Below are 12,498 nucleotides of genomic sequence, written 5' to 3'. Positions count from 1 at the left end.
GGGTCCAGTGTCAGTACCAGCGCCCCATCCCTTGTCCTGTCCCCAGAGGAGTGGTTGGATAGGAGGGAAGAGCGGGAGCATCAGCTAGCGATGGAACAGCTCAGGTTGGAGCACGCCAAGCTAGAGGCTGAGAGGGCCTTGTTCAGGGAGAAGGTAACCCTAGAGGGTAGGTTATCCCCTGAGTGCAATTTTGATTTTCTGGATTCCCCAGGGAGGGTTGAGTCCAGTGGTGGCAGCTATTTAAGTGTTAGTGTAGACGGTCCCACTCCCAGTTTCCCGAGTGTGGTGCCTGTTTCCCCAGAAGAGGAGTTAAGGTTGAGATTCAGGAATCTTAGGAGACTGCCTCACCAGGATTGGGAGGAGTATTCCGATGAGTGTGAGGATGCACTGATTGATTGGTTAGGGGTTCACGGGGAACCTGAGTATTATAAGCTGTTCAACCTAGTTGTCAGGGAGCAGCTGCTCAATTGTTCTGCGCCAGAGTTGCGCCAACACCTGTTAGGGTGTGGATTGATTAAGCCTTGTGAGCTTGCAAGGGAAGCAGAGCGCTGGGACAGTGCGAGAGGTTCTTTAGCATCACTATTAAGTGATTCCAACAATAGTGGGTCAGGTGTCCTCCAGCCCAGCGTGGTGGAGGAGGGTGAGAGTAGCCCAGCTAGGTCCCAGGTTAGTGAGGAGGGTGTAGGGGCTGACTGCCTGTCTCAGTGGAGCGGGAGTGAGGGTGTGACCGAGAGTCCCCAGATGCCCGAAGCCCTGTCACAGAGCCTGGATGGTTTCTTTAGGGAACACCAGGATGGGAACCTAAGCTTACTTGTTAGTTCACTTGAGGGAGATCTCCTAGTGTGTGGAGGACCTGGAACATCTGTAAGCGGAGCTTCTATGGTTCTAGAGTCTGGCAGTACCGCTCCAGTAGGGAGGGTACAGGAGTCCAGCGAAAGGAGTGATTGGGGGATAGTATGTGAGTCCCCAGAAGTCCTGGAGTGCCAGGCATTGGTTCCACCAAAGGTTCTAGATCGGAGGTTGGAAGGCCAGGTTCAGGATCCGTCTGACCTGAAGGGTGGGACTACTGTAATCAGTGTCCTGACCAGTTCTTCATCCAGATGTACTGCCCCGGTTGGGAGGGAGCAGGACTCTGGAAGGGGGTGCAGAGGGTGGGAGAGCCCACCTCTGACCCCGGTGCAACCTGAGGGGTTAAACCCTAGGTTGAGAGGATGGTGTTTAGAGGGTACCCCTCGCAGGAGGAGGAGGAACCCTAGAAGAAGAGGTAGGGGGAGGAGAGCCTTCCCTGAGACTCCTGGTCCACCTGAGGTTGTAGACCCTAGGTTGGAGAACCAGTGGCAGTCTAGCCCTGTCTTGCAGACAGGAAGGGTGGAGAGTGGCTATTATGTGCCAGGGGTTACTACCCCCCACTTTGTGAGTAGGCAGGATCCAGTGGTACCTGGATGGCCTAGGGCCTGGTCCTGGCCGAGGGCAACTGGAGAGTATCAGTGGGGTACCCCAGTTAGTCCCTACAGTAGTTTTAGAAGGAACCCTAGGGGTTCACCGTGGCGTAAAACAGGACGGTGTCCCTGCAGTTGCGGGCCCGCGTCCGTGTTTTATCGCCCCAAGCAGGGAAGCCCATCACGGTGGTGATTGGTCTGCCCTGCGTTTTGGCTGGAAGGGGGTTGTGTTGGACTTGGGCCTTAGGGCAGGTTCACCCCTAATCTTTTTGCTTTTATTTGTGACCCTGTGGTAGTGATTTTTGGGTCTTGGCGCACTTTTTCCCTGTGTCCCAGAGTAAAGTGCGTGCGTGTAGTATGGCTGGCCTGCCCTCCCATAGGAATGCATGGAGAATGTGTGTGTCCATGTTAGTTCCTGATGTGTGGGGAGTGCAGGCTCGAGTTTGGTATGTATGAACTCGTGAGAATGAATGCTGCGCAATGGTATGTGCGGCTTGTATGTGTCTAGAAGGGAAGTGCTACTTCTGGACATTGATGTATGTGTGCAGTGAGGATACTGGAGCGTGATTGGCTGGAGCTGGCTGGCATGCCAGGCTCCAGGAAGTCTGGATGGGTCTGCCCGGTGGTGAGTGTGAGATCAGCATGAGTGATGGTGGGAGGAGTGCAGCTGGGTCCTGGATGGGCTGGGTTTTTCCCCACACAATGCTGGCTCCGCCCCCCTGTGGTTTGTCTAACGACCCAAGCCTCCCCAGTGAATGAAAGGGGTGGTTGGGCCATCAAGGGTACTCCCCAGCCAGCTGCAACTGGTTTTCCCCCCACCCTGCACCTCCAAACAAAGGATTTCTTAGTATAAAAATGGGGCTGTGTCCCCACAGAAGTTGTTCTACTTTTGGATCCTTGCCAGAGGGGGCTGTTGCTGCTGCTGGGGCCAAGAGGACCGCCACTTGGCTTGTCTCCCTGCCTGGAGACCCAGTGTGCTGGCTCTGGCCCTGCCTTGCCCCCCTGCCTGCCTAAAAGGACTTTGCTTGTGGCCAGAGCGCCTGGAAGCGCTTTATTTTCCCCTTAGCGCTGAGCGCGCTTCTCTGTGCCTTGGGAGCGCTTTATCGACATTGCCGGTGCCCACCCGGCATCAGAGCCGATTTGCCGATTTTTGCGCAGAGCGAGTGCCCACCTCGCTTTATATTTAGTATTGGACGCCGGTGTCCACCCGGCATTGCCCCGCTGTTATTTTATTATTTAAAGCCGGAGCCCACCCGGCATTGCCCCGTGGTTTCACCGCCACAGCCCGGGACCGAGAGAGTGCAGCCGCTGACGTCACCCGGAGAGCCGCACTGTGATTGGTCACAGCTGCCGGAGGCTCGCTGGGCGACTCGCGCTGTGATTGGCTGCGAGAACCGAGGAAGCAGGAAGCAGCCTGCCGCGTCTCTCCGAGGCTCCCGAGTGCAGGGGAGCCCCGCCCGCGGCCCCAGCGCGCCATCCAAGAAAGGAGAAGCCGGCCGTGTCTCCCGCCTCCCGCAGCACCAGTGAAGTCCCGGTGAGTGCGGGGGCGGGTTCTTTGTGGTTCCTCGAGCGGCCCCGTTGGGAGAGGGCCGCTCCAACGTGGGCAGCATTTCTTTGTGGGAGCCAAGGGCTCCGGGGGCATTTTATCGTTACGAGCCTGCAAGGCTCCAGGGGCATTATCTGTCTTCGAGTCCCCCGTGAGGGACTCTAACGTTCCACCCCAATTGCGAGGGAGCCCCGAGAGGCTTCAGGGGCACATCTGCATTTTCGAGCCCACGAGGCTCCAGGGCCCCGCAGGTGTTTATTGAGCCCTGAGAGGCTCTTGGCCCCAGTTGTTCGTTGAGCCAGAGAAGGCTCACAGCGCCCACATTTGTTCTAGAGCCCCAGAGAGGCTCTTGGGCGCCATTCATTGTTCTTGAGCCCACGAGGCTCCAACGTTGCCCAGCCCTATTTACAACTGTCCAGCACTTAGTGGACAGTTGCTACGTTTAGGCTTTGTGTGCTGTGCTGCCTGCGCAGCTTCCCTGACATTGAGACTCAGGGCATTCCAGCCCTTGCGAGGCCAGTTGGCCTGAGGGACAGATCTAGTGGTGTGCCATGTGCACCCTGCGCATTGTGATTTACTTGTGAATTTGATTCCTGCGCAAATGTTCTACCTGCCCCTCTGAATGTGTTTTAATGTTTCATGTGCAATTGTTTGTTTTATCACCTTTGCTAAAAGTGACCTGCTTGGGTGATTCTTTATGCGTTTATTCCCCTTTGCTAAAAGTGACCTGCTTAGAGGAATTTTTGTTTTTACCTTTGCTAAAAGTGACCTGCCTAGGTAATTGTTTATGTTTTATCCCCTTTGCTAAAAGTGACCTGCTTAGAGGATTGTTTGTTATTACCTTTGCTAAAAGTGACCTGCTTAGGTAATTGTCTATGGTTTATTTCCCTTTGCTAAAAGTGACCTGCTTAGAGGAATGTTGATGGTTTATTGCCTTTGCTAAATGTGACTTGCTTAGGTGATTATTTTAGGTTTCCTTCCCTTTGCTAAATGTGACTTGCTTAGGTGATGGTTTTCCTTCCATAGGTCCTGATGATAAGGTCCTAGTTCCCTGCGTGATTTCCCTACAGTGTTTAGGGTGGCGTAGGAGGTATTTTCCCTTTACCAGTAATTACTGGTTGTAGGCTACATTTACTATTTCTGTGTTACAGTCATTATATGTTTATGTGCTAAGTGTTATACCTACAAGTGCTATTTCTAAAAAGTGCATACCCCTGACAGTGGTCCAGGTGGCCCTGTCCTGTACATAATCCCTTGTAAATCTTGCCCGTGCCTGTTGGCACATTGTAAAGTGTGTGTGTTATCTAATGTGTTTTTATTATTACAATACAAAGGCTATTTTTGATATAACCTTGTGTGGAGTTTCCTTTGTGGTGGGCCTAGGGTGTTGTCGCTGGGGTGCGCGCGCAAACGCTTTACACATCGCCTCCGAGGCTAGCCTTGCTGCTCCTGCCACGTTACCTAGAGGGTGAGCAGGGGTTGCCTTGGTGTGTGACTCCCTTGCCCTGACCTTGGAAATGGTGATCCCTGACTGACCTTGGCGCGAGCCTTGGCCAGCCAGAGGTCCCGTTTCTAACATTGGTGGCTAGCGGTGCGGATTGGACTTGCGTTTGCGCTGTACCACAGTGGCGACAGGCCACACTTCAAAACTCTGCAATTTTAGATAACCACATTTTGGGGATTATTGTTTTTTAGGGAAGTTCAGTTTTGCTTCTCCTGAAAGGTGTCATTTTGTGATTTGTGTCCAGTACATTTGTTCCCCGCCCTGCTTCCAGAGTTTGGTACCTGTGTCACTTGTGGTCAGGTTGAGAAAATCAGGGGTGGTAGAAACTGCCTTACCGGTCCGAGGGGAGGGTTGTGTGTGAATGAGTGGTGTGTTACACTGGACAGTGGAGTGCAAGTTCTCTGAGATAGGAATCTTGCTGAATTGTGTAATTGTATACTCCTGTGTAAGCTCAAACCCCCAGGTTCCCTGTGTCAAACTCTTCTTGAGAACGTCCGCCAAAATGGAGCCTGCTTTTGATCTCAGTGATCTAGTTTGGTACAGTATGCAGGAGTTGGAAAGGTTCTGTAGAGAGAGAGACATAGGGGTGGATGAGTCAGATACTCAGAATCAACTTAGGAACCACCTGGTTCAATGGTATATGGATCAAAGGGATCTTGAGCACAGTGAGAGAGATAGGGCCCGGGCCTCACGCCAGGACGGTGGTGAGTCTGTGGAGAGCCCTGAAGAATGTGAGTTGTATGATGATGACAGTGGATGGATATCAGCAGATAGTGAGGACCCCATAGATAGGGAGTCCCTTGCTGGGTCCAGTGTCAGTACCAGCGCCCCATCCCTTGTCCTGTCCCCAGAGGAGTGGTTGGATAGGAGGGAAGAGCGGGAGCATCATCTAGCGATGGAACAGCTCAGGTTGGAGCACGCCAAGCTAGAGGCTGAGAGGGCCTTGTTCAGGGAGAAGGTAACCCTAGAGGGTAGGTTATCCCCTGAGTGCAATTTTGATTTTCTGGATTCCCCAGGGAGGGTTGAGTCCAGTGGTGGCAGCTATTTAAGTGTTAGTGTAGACGGTCCCACTCCCAGTTTCCCGAGTGTGGTGCCTGTTTCCCCAGAAGAGGAGTTAAGGTTGAGATTCAGGAATCTTAGGAGACTGCCTCACCAGGATTGGGAGGAGTTTCCGATGAGTGTGAGGATGCACTGATTGATTGGTTAGGGGTTCACGGGGAACCTGAGTATTATAAGCTGTTCAACCTAGTTGTCAGGGAGCAGCTGCTCAATTGTTCTGCGCCAGAGTTGCGCCAACACCTGTTAGGGTGTGGATTGATTAAGCCTTGTGAGCTTGCAAGGGAAGCAGAGCGCTGGGACAGTGCGAGAGGTTCTTTAGCATCACTAGTAAGTGATTCCAACAATAGTGGGTCAGGTGTCCTCCAGCCCAGCGTGGTGGAGGAGGGTGAGAGTAGCCCAGCTAGGTCCCAGGTTAGTGAGGAGGGTGTAGGGGCTGACTGCCTGTCTCAGTGGAGCGGGAGTGAGGGTGTGACCGAGAGTCCCCAGATGCCCGAAGCCCTGTCACAGAGCCTGGATGGTTTCTTTAGGGAACACCAGGATGGGAACCTAAGCTTACTTGTTAGTTCACTTGAGGGAGATCTCCTAGTGTGTGGAGGACCTGGAACATCTGTAAGCGGAGCTTCTATGGTTCTAGAGTCTGGCAGTACCGCTCCAGTAGGGAGGGTACAGGAGTCCAGCGAAAGGAGTGATTGGGGGATAGTATGTGAGTCCCCAGAAGTCCTGGAGTGCCAGGCATTGGTTCCACCAAAGGTTCTAGACCGGAGGTTGGAAGGCCAGGTTCAGGATCCGTCTGACCTGAAGGGTAGGACTACTGTAATCAGTGTCCTGACCAGTTCTTCATCCAGATGTACTGCCCCGGTTGGGAGGGAGCAGGACTCTGGAAGGGGGTGCAGAGGGTGGGAGAGCCCACCTCTGACCCCGGTGCAACCTGAGGGGTTAAACCTTAGGTTGGGAGGATGGTGTTTAGAGGGTACCCCTCGCAGGAGGAGGAGGAACCCTAGAAGAAGAAGTAGGGGGAGGAGAGCCTTTCCTGAGACTCCTGGTCCGCCTGAGGTTGTAGACCCTAGGTTGGAGAACCAGTGGCAGTCTAGCCCTGTCTTGCAGACAGGAAGGGTGGAGAGTGGCTATTATGTGCCAGGGGTTACTACCCCCCACTTTGTGAGTAGGCAGGATCCAGTGGTACCTGGATGGCCTAGGGCCTGGTCCTGGCCGAGGGCAACTGGAGAGTATCAGTGGGGTACCCCAGTTAGTCCCTACAGTAGTTTTAGAAGGAACCCTAGGGGTTCACTGTGGCGTAAAACAGGACGGTGTCCCTGCAGTTGCGGGCCCGCGTCCGTGTTTTATCGCCCCAAGCAGGGAAGCCCATCACGGTGGTGATTGGTCTGCCCTGCGTTTTGGCTGGAAGGGGGTTGTGTTGTACTTGGGCCTTAGGGCAGGTTCACCCCTAATCTTTTTGCTTTTATTTGTGACCCTGTGGTAGTGATTTTTGGGTCTTGGCGCACTTTTTCCCTGTGTCCCAGAGTAAAGTGCGTGCGTGTAGTATGGCTGGCCTGCCCTCCCATAGGAATGCATGGAGAATGTGTGTGTCCATGTTAGTTCCTGATGTGTGGGGAGTGCAGGCTCGAGTTTGGTATGTATGAACTCGTGAGAATGAATGCTGCGCAATGGTATGTGCGGCTTGTATGTGTCTAGAAGGGAAGTGCTACTTCTGGACATTGATGTATGTGTGCAGTGAGGATACTGGAGCGTGATTGGCTGGAGCTGGCTGGCATGCCAGGCTCCAGGAAGTCTGGATGGGTCTGCCCGGTGGTGAGTGTGAGATCAGCATGAGTGATGGTGGGAGGAGTGCACCTGGGTCCTGGATGGGCTGGGTATTTCCCCACACAATGCTGGCTCCACCCCCCTGTGGTTTGTCTAACGACCCAAGCCTCCCCAGTGAATGAAAGGGGTGGTTGGGCCATCAAGGGTACTCCCCAGCCAGCTGCAACTGGTTTTCCCCCCACCCTGCACCTCCAAACAAAGGATTTCTTAGTATAAAAATGGGGCTGTGTCCCCACAGAAGTTGTTCTACTTTTGGATCCTTGCCAGAGGGGGCTGTTGCTGCTGCTGGGGCCAAGAGGACCGCCACTTGGCTTGTCTCCCTGCCTGGAGACCCAGTGTGCTAGCTCTGGCCCTGCCTTGCCCCCCTGCCTGCCTAAAAGGACTTTGCTTGTGGCCAGAGCGCCTGGAAGCGCTTTATTTTCCCCTTAGCGCTGAGCGCGCTTCTCTGTGCCTTGGGAGCGCTTTATCGGCATTGCCGGTGCCCACCCGGCATCAGAGCCGATTTGCCGATTTTTGCGCAGAGCGAGTGCCCACCTCGCTTTATATTTAGTATTGGACGCCGGTGCCCACCCGGCATTGCCCCGCTGTTATTTTATTATTTAAAGCCGGAGCCCACCCGGCATTGCCCCGTGGTTTCACCGCCACAGCCCGGGACCGAGAGAGTGCAGCCGCTGACGTCACCCGGAGAGCCGCGCTGTGATTGGTCACAGCTGCCGGAGGCTCGCTGGGCGACTCGCGCTGTGATTGGCTGCGAGAACCGAGGAAGCAGGAAGCAGCCTGCCGTGTCTCGCCGAGGCTCCCGAGTGCAGGGGAGCCCCGCCCGCGGCCCCAGCGCGCCGTCCAAGAAAGGAGAAGCCGGCCGTGTCTCCCGCCTCCCGCAGCACCAGTGAAGTCCCGGTGAGTGCGGGAGCGGGTTCTTTGTGGTTCCTCGAGCGGCCCCGTTGGGAGAGGGCCGCTCCAACGTGGGCAGCATTTCTTTGTGGGAGCCAAGGGCTCCGGGGGCATTTTATCGTTACGAGCCTGCAAGGCTCCAGGGGCATTATCTGTCTTCGAGTCCCCCGTGAGGGACTCTAACGTTCCACCCCAATTGCGAGGGAGCCCCGAGAGGCTTCAGGGGCACATCTGCATTTTCGAGCCCACGAGGCTCCAGGGCCCCGCAGGTGTTTATTGAGCCCTGAGAGGCTCTTGGCCCCAGTTGTTCGTTGAGCCAGAGAAGGCTCACAGCTCCCACATTTGTTCTAGAGCCCCAGAGAGGCTCTTGGGCGCCATTCATTGTTCTTGAGCCCACGAGGCTCCAACGTTGCCCAGCCCTATTTACAACTGTCCAGCACTTAGTGGACAGTTGCTACGTTTAGGCTTTGTGTGCTGTGCTGCCTGCGCAGCTTCCCTGACATTGAGACTCAGGGCATTCCAGCCCTTGCGAGGCCAGTTGGCCTGAGGGACAGATCTAGTGGTGTGCCATGTGCACCCTGCGCATTGTGATTTACTTGTGAATTTGATTCCTGCGCAAATGTTCTACCTGCCCCTCTGAATGTGTTTTAATGTTTCATGTGCAATTGTTTGTTTTATCACCTTTGCTAAAAGTGACCTGCTTGGGTGATTCTTTATGCGTTTATTCCCCTTTGCTAAAAGTGACCTGCTTAGAGGAATTTTTGTTTTTACCTTTGCTAAAAGTGACCTGCCTAGGTAATTGTTTATGTTTTATCCCCTTTGCTAAAAGTGACCTGCTTAGAGGATTGTTTGTTATTACTTTGCTAAAAGTGACCTGCTTAGGTAATTGTCTATGGTTTATTTCCCTTTGCTAAAAGTGACCTGCTTAGAGGAATGTTGATGGTTTATTGCCTTTGCTAAATGTGACTTGCTTAGGTGATTATTTTAGGTTTCCTTCCCTTTGCTAAATGTGACTTGCTTAGGTGATGGTTTTCCTTCCATAGGTCCTGATGATAAGGTCCTAGTTCCCTGCGTGATTTCCCTACAGTGTTTAGGGTGGCGTAGGAGGTATTTTCCCTTTACCAGTAATTACTGGTTGTAGGCTACATTTACTATTTCTGTGTTACAGTCATTATATGTTTATGTGCTAAGTGTTATACCTACAAGTGCTATTTCTAAAAAGTGCATACCCCTGACAGTGGTCCAGGTGGCCCTGTCCTGTACATAATCCCTTGTAAATCTTGCCCGTGCCTGTTGGCACATTGTAAAGTGTGTGTGTTATCTAATGTGTTTTTATTATTACAATACAAAGGCTATTTTTGATATAACCTTGTGTGGAGTTTCCTTTGTGGTGGGCCTAGGGTGTTGTCGCTGGGGTGCGCGCGCAAACGCTTTACACATCGCCTCCGAGGCTAGCCTTGCTGCTCGTGCCACGTTACCTAGAGGGTGAGCAGGGGTTGCCTTGGTGTGTGACTCCCTTGCCCTGACTTGGAAGTGGTGGTCTCTGACTGACGTTGGCGCAAGCCTTGGCCAGCCAGAGATCCCGTTTCTAACAGGTGGAGACAAAGTAATGAGCAGGGAATTCTGGGTAATGGAGTTTCAGGCATGAGTAGGCTGGCTTTAAGTCTCAGCAGGCTGGCTTTCACAAAACTCGGCATGGATTGGGAATGGATGTCAATTCCCAAATAGTGTCCAAATGGCTGGAAGTCAAGATATGCATGCAGGGGAGTGTCCGGAAGCATATTAGAACACTGGAAAGCCCCACAATTCGGCCCCCTGGTGGTGGGCACGAGAGCACAGGGAGCGAATCGTGACACTGACACCAAAATGACCATCAGAGGCACCCTCGCCTACAGACCCACACAACCTCACCCTGGCTTCTGCGATGCCATCACTGAACTCCTCACTTCTCTAGCCATCGACTCCAAGCATTACAGCTTCCTCAGTGACCTCAACTTCCACCTTGATGACTCCCATAACACCACCTCCACCAACCTCCTGGAAAGCATGAGCAACATCTTACTCACCCGGCTGGTCACCAGCCCCACACACAGCACAGTATACAAGTTTGACCCGATCTTCAGAGCCAGTGACAGAGTCAAGTACAGCCATGTCACTGAACTCACCTAGATTGACCATGCCATCATCCACTTCACCATTGCACGGTCCCTAGCCACCACCATCAAGCCACTGAGTTCCTCCCACCGCAACTAGAATGAATGTGGATGTATGTCCTCATCACCACCAGGCCAAACACTGCAACCTACATGGAGCAGGCCGTCCAGAACTCCTCTGCCTGGATCTCAAACGGCGCAAAGAGAGTCACCCCCCTGAAGCCTGTCAATACCAGCAGATCACAAAACATGCCAGTTGGTACACACCCGATCTCTGGACCTTCATACATGGATGCAAGCAACTTGAAAGACGATGAAACTCCAAAAGGAACCCCACTGACCACGCCGCCTTCAAGTCAGCTCTCAACAAATACCACCAACGACTCAAGGGCACAATAAGAGCAGCCCTGACAGACCACAAGGAGGCGAGCGCCAACTACACAAAAGAACTCTTCAGCAACATCAGAGAGTTCTCCTGTCCTTCAGTCAAAGAGAACACAGTTCGCCCTTCCTAAGAACTCTGCAACACACTAGCAAACTACTTCCACAGCAAGATACCTGCCTTCAACAGCAACTTCAATCCACAGACATCAACAACCTCATCACACCAACGTACACCAACCACAGCCACACGCTCATAATATATAATGTTAGGAGGTCACAGTATAAGTATTAAGCTTCATGAATAGTAAAAAACTAATTTTGTAGCACTTATTTTTATAACCCAATCATTTTTGATAATTCCACATATTAAGGCTCTGTAATTCCTCGAACAAAGTGGCCTGGCCTCCCCAGGTCATGTACACATTGACCAGTTTTAAACTGTAAGAAACTAACTTCTTCACCCGAAACTAACCTCGCAAAACCAATTTCCCTGATTGATCTTTATCTGAGATTGCCAATCAATGTTCAAAACATCGTTAACTTTTTAGTTTCCTTGGACTGGCCTTATCTTGTTTCAGCATCTGTTACTGTTTCTTTCTTGTTAAATGTTTCTTCATTACATGGGTTAATTATTATTTAGCAACTGAGCCAAGAATATACTTACAGAAATGCTTAAAGAGAGGAAAACCCTTAATTGAAATGTCTTCCTATAATACAAAATAATGAACCTTAGTTTTGAAACCTTTTTAAAACAACATTCTGAAATGCAAAGTTTCACCCATGCAACTGAGGGGGAAAGTCCTGGTTGAATAAATATTCCTGTTTATGTAGCTTGTCTCTAAGTGTTTGTAACATGAGCACAGGGGCTGTCTATTTAAAACTAAAACTAAGACATTTCAAGTTTCAAAATGCGTGTGCAATACAGCAAGGTCCAATGTATTCAGATAATGTGTTTGCCTGTTAATATCTAATACAATATATCTAAGGAAAATGCTGTAAGTTTATTTATTTTTTGCAAAACACCCAATTTCGTTTTTTGGGGCCTTTTTTATTCCTAGTGAATGTGAATTTAAATTTTAGTTTTTAAACATTTAGACATTTTTGCTTAATAGACTGAAAACATCAAAAAGAAACACAAACACACATTTGAGCTCATATCAGGCATAAACAGAAAGGGGTCAAACACTCAGGACACACAATACGGCGCGCTTTAGCCATGCATTTCATAAATAGCGCCAACGCTATTCACTTACAGAAATTGCACTAATGGGAAAACCACATAAACATTTAAACACACATTTAACCCACAAACCAATACTCAGAACAGAATCAAAGGACAGCCCACAGACTGTACTTAAACCAAACCATTTGTAAATACTAGTTGTAAGTCATATTTACAAGAAACGCTTCTCAATTGTGTTCCAAAAGACTGCAAAAACAGCACAACAGACTGATGTATGTCCAAGAAGCGAAAATACACTCAATTCACTAGCTTTGACTAGCAGAACACCAAAAATCGCTCTGCAAATCTTCATTCATAAAATTGCACAGATCAAAGGATCCTTGTATGTATTATGTCCATATTTTAATTCCCTGGGGATACAGAATCACCAAGGAAGAAATATGTTTGTATACCTACCTATTTAGGTATTCCTTCTAGGAGAGCCGGCTAATTAATTTCACATCACAACATGGTACCTT

The sequence above is a fragment of the Lissotriton helveticus genome, chromosome 6 (assembly GCF_964261635.1).
Source record: "Lissotriton helveticus chromosome 6, aLisHel1.1, whole genome shotgun sequence".
Classification (NCBI taxonomy): Eukaryota; Metazoa; Chordata; class Amphibia; order Caudata; family Salamandridae; genus Lissotriton; species Lissotriton helveticus.
Note: the sequence above shows the minus strand (reverse complement) of the source record.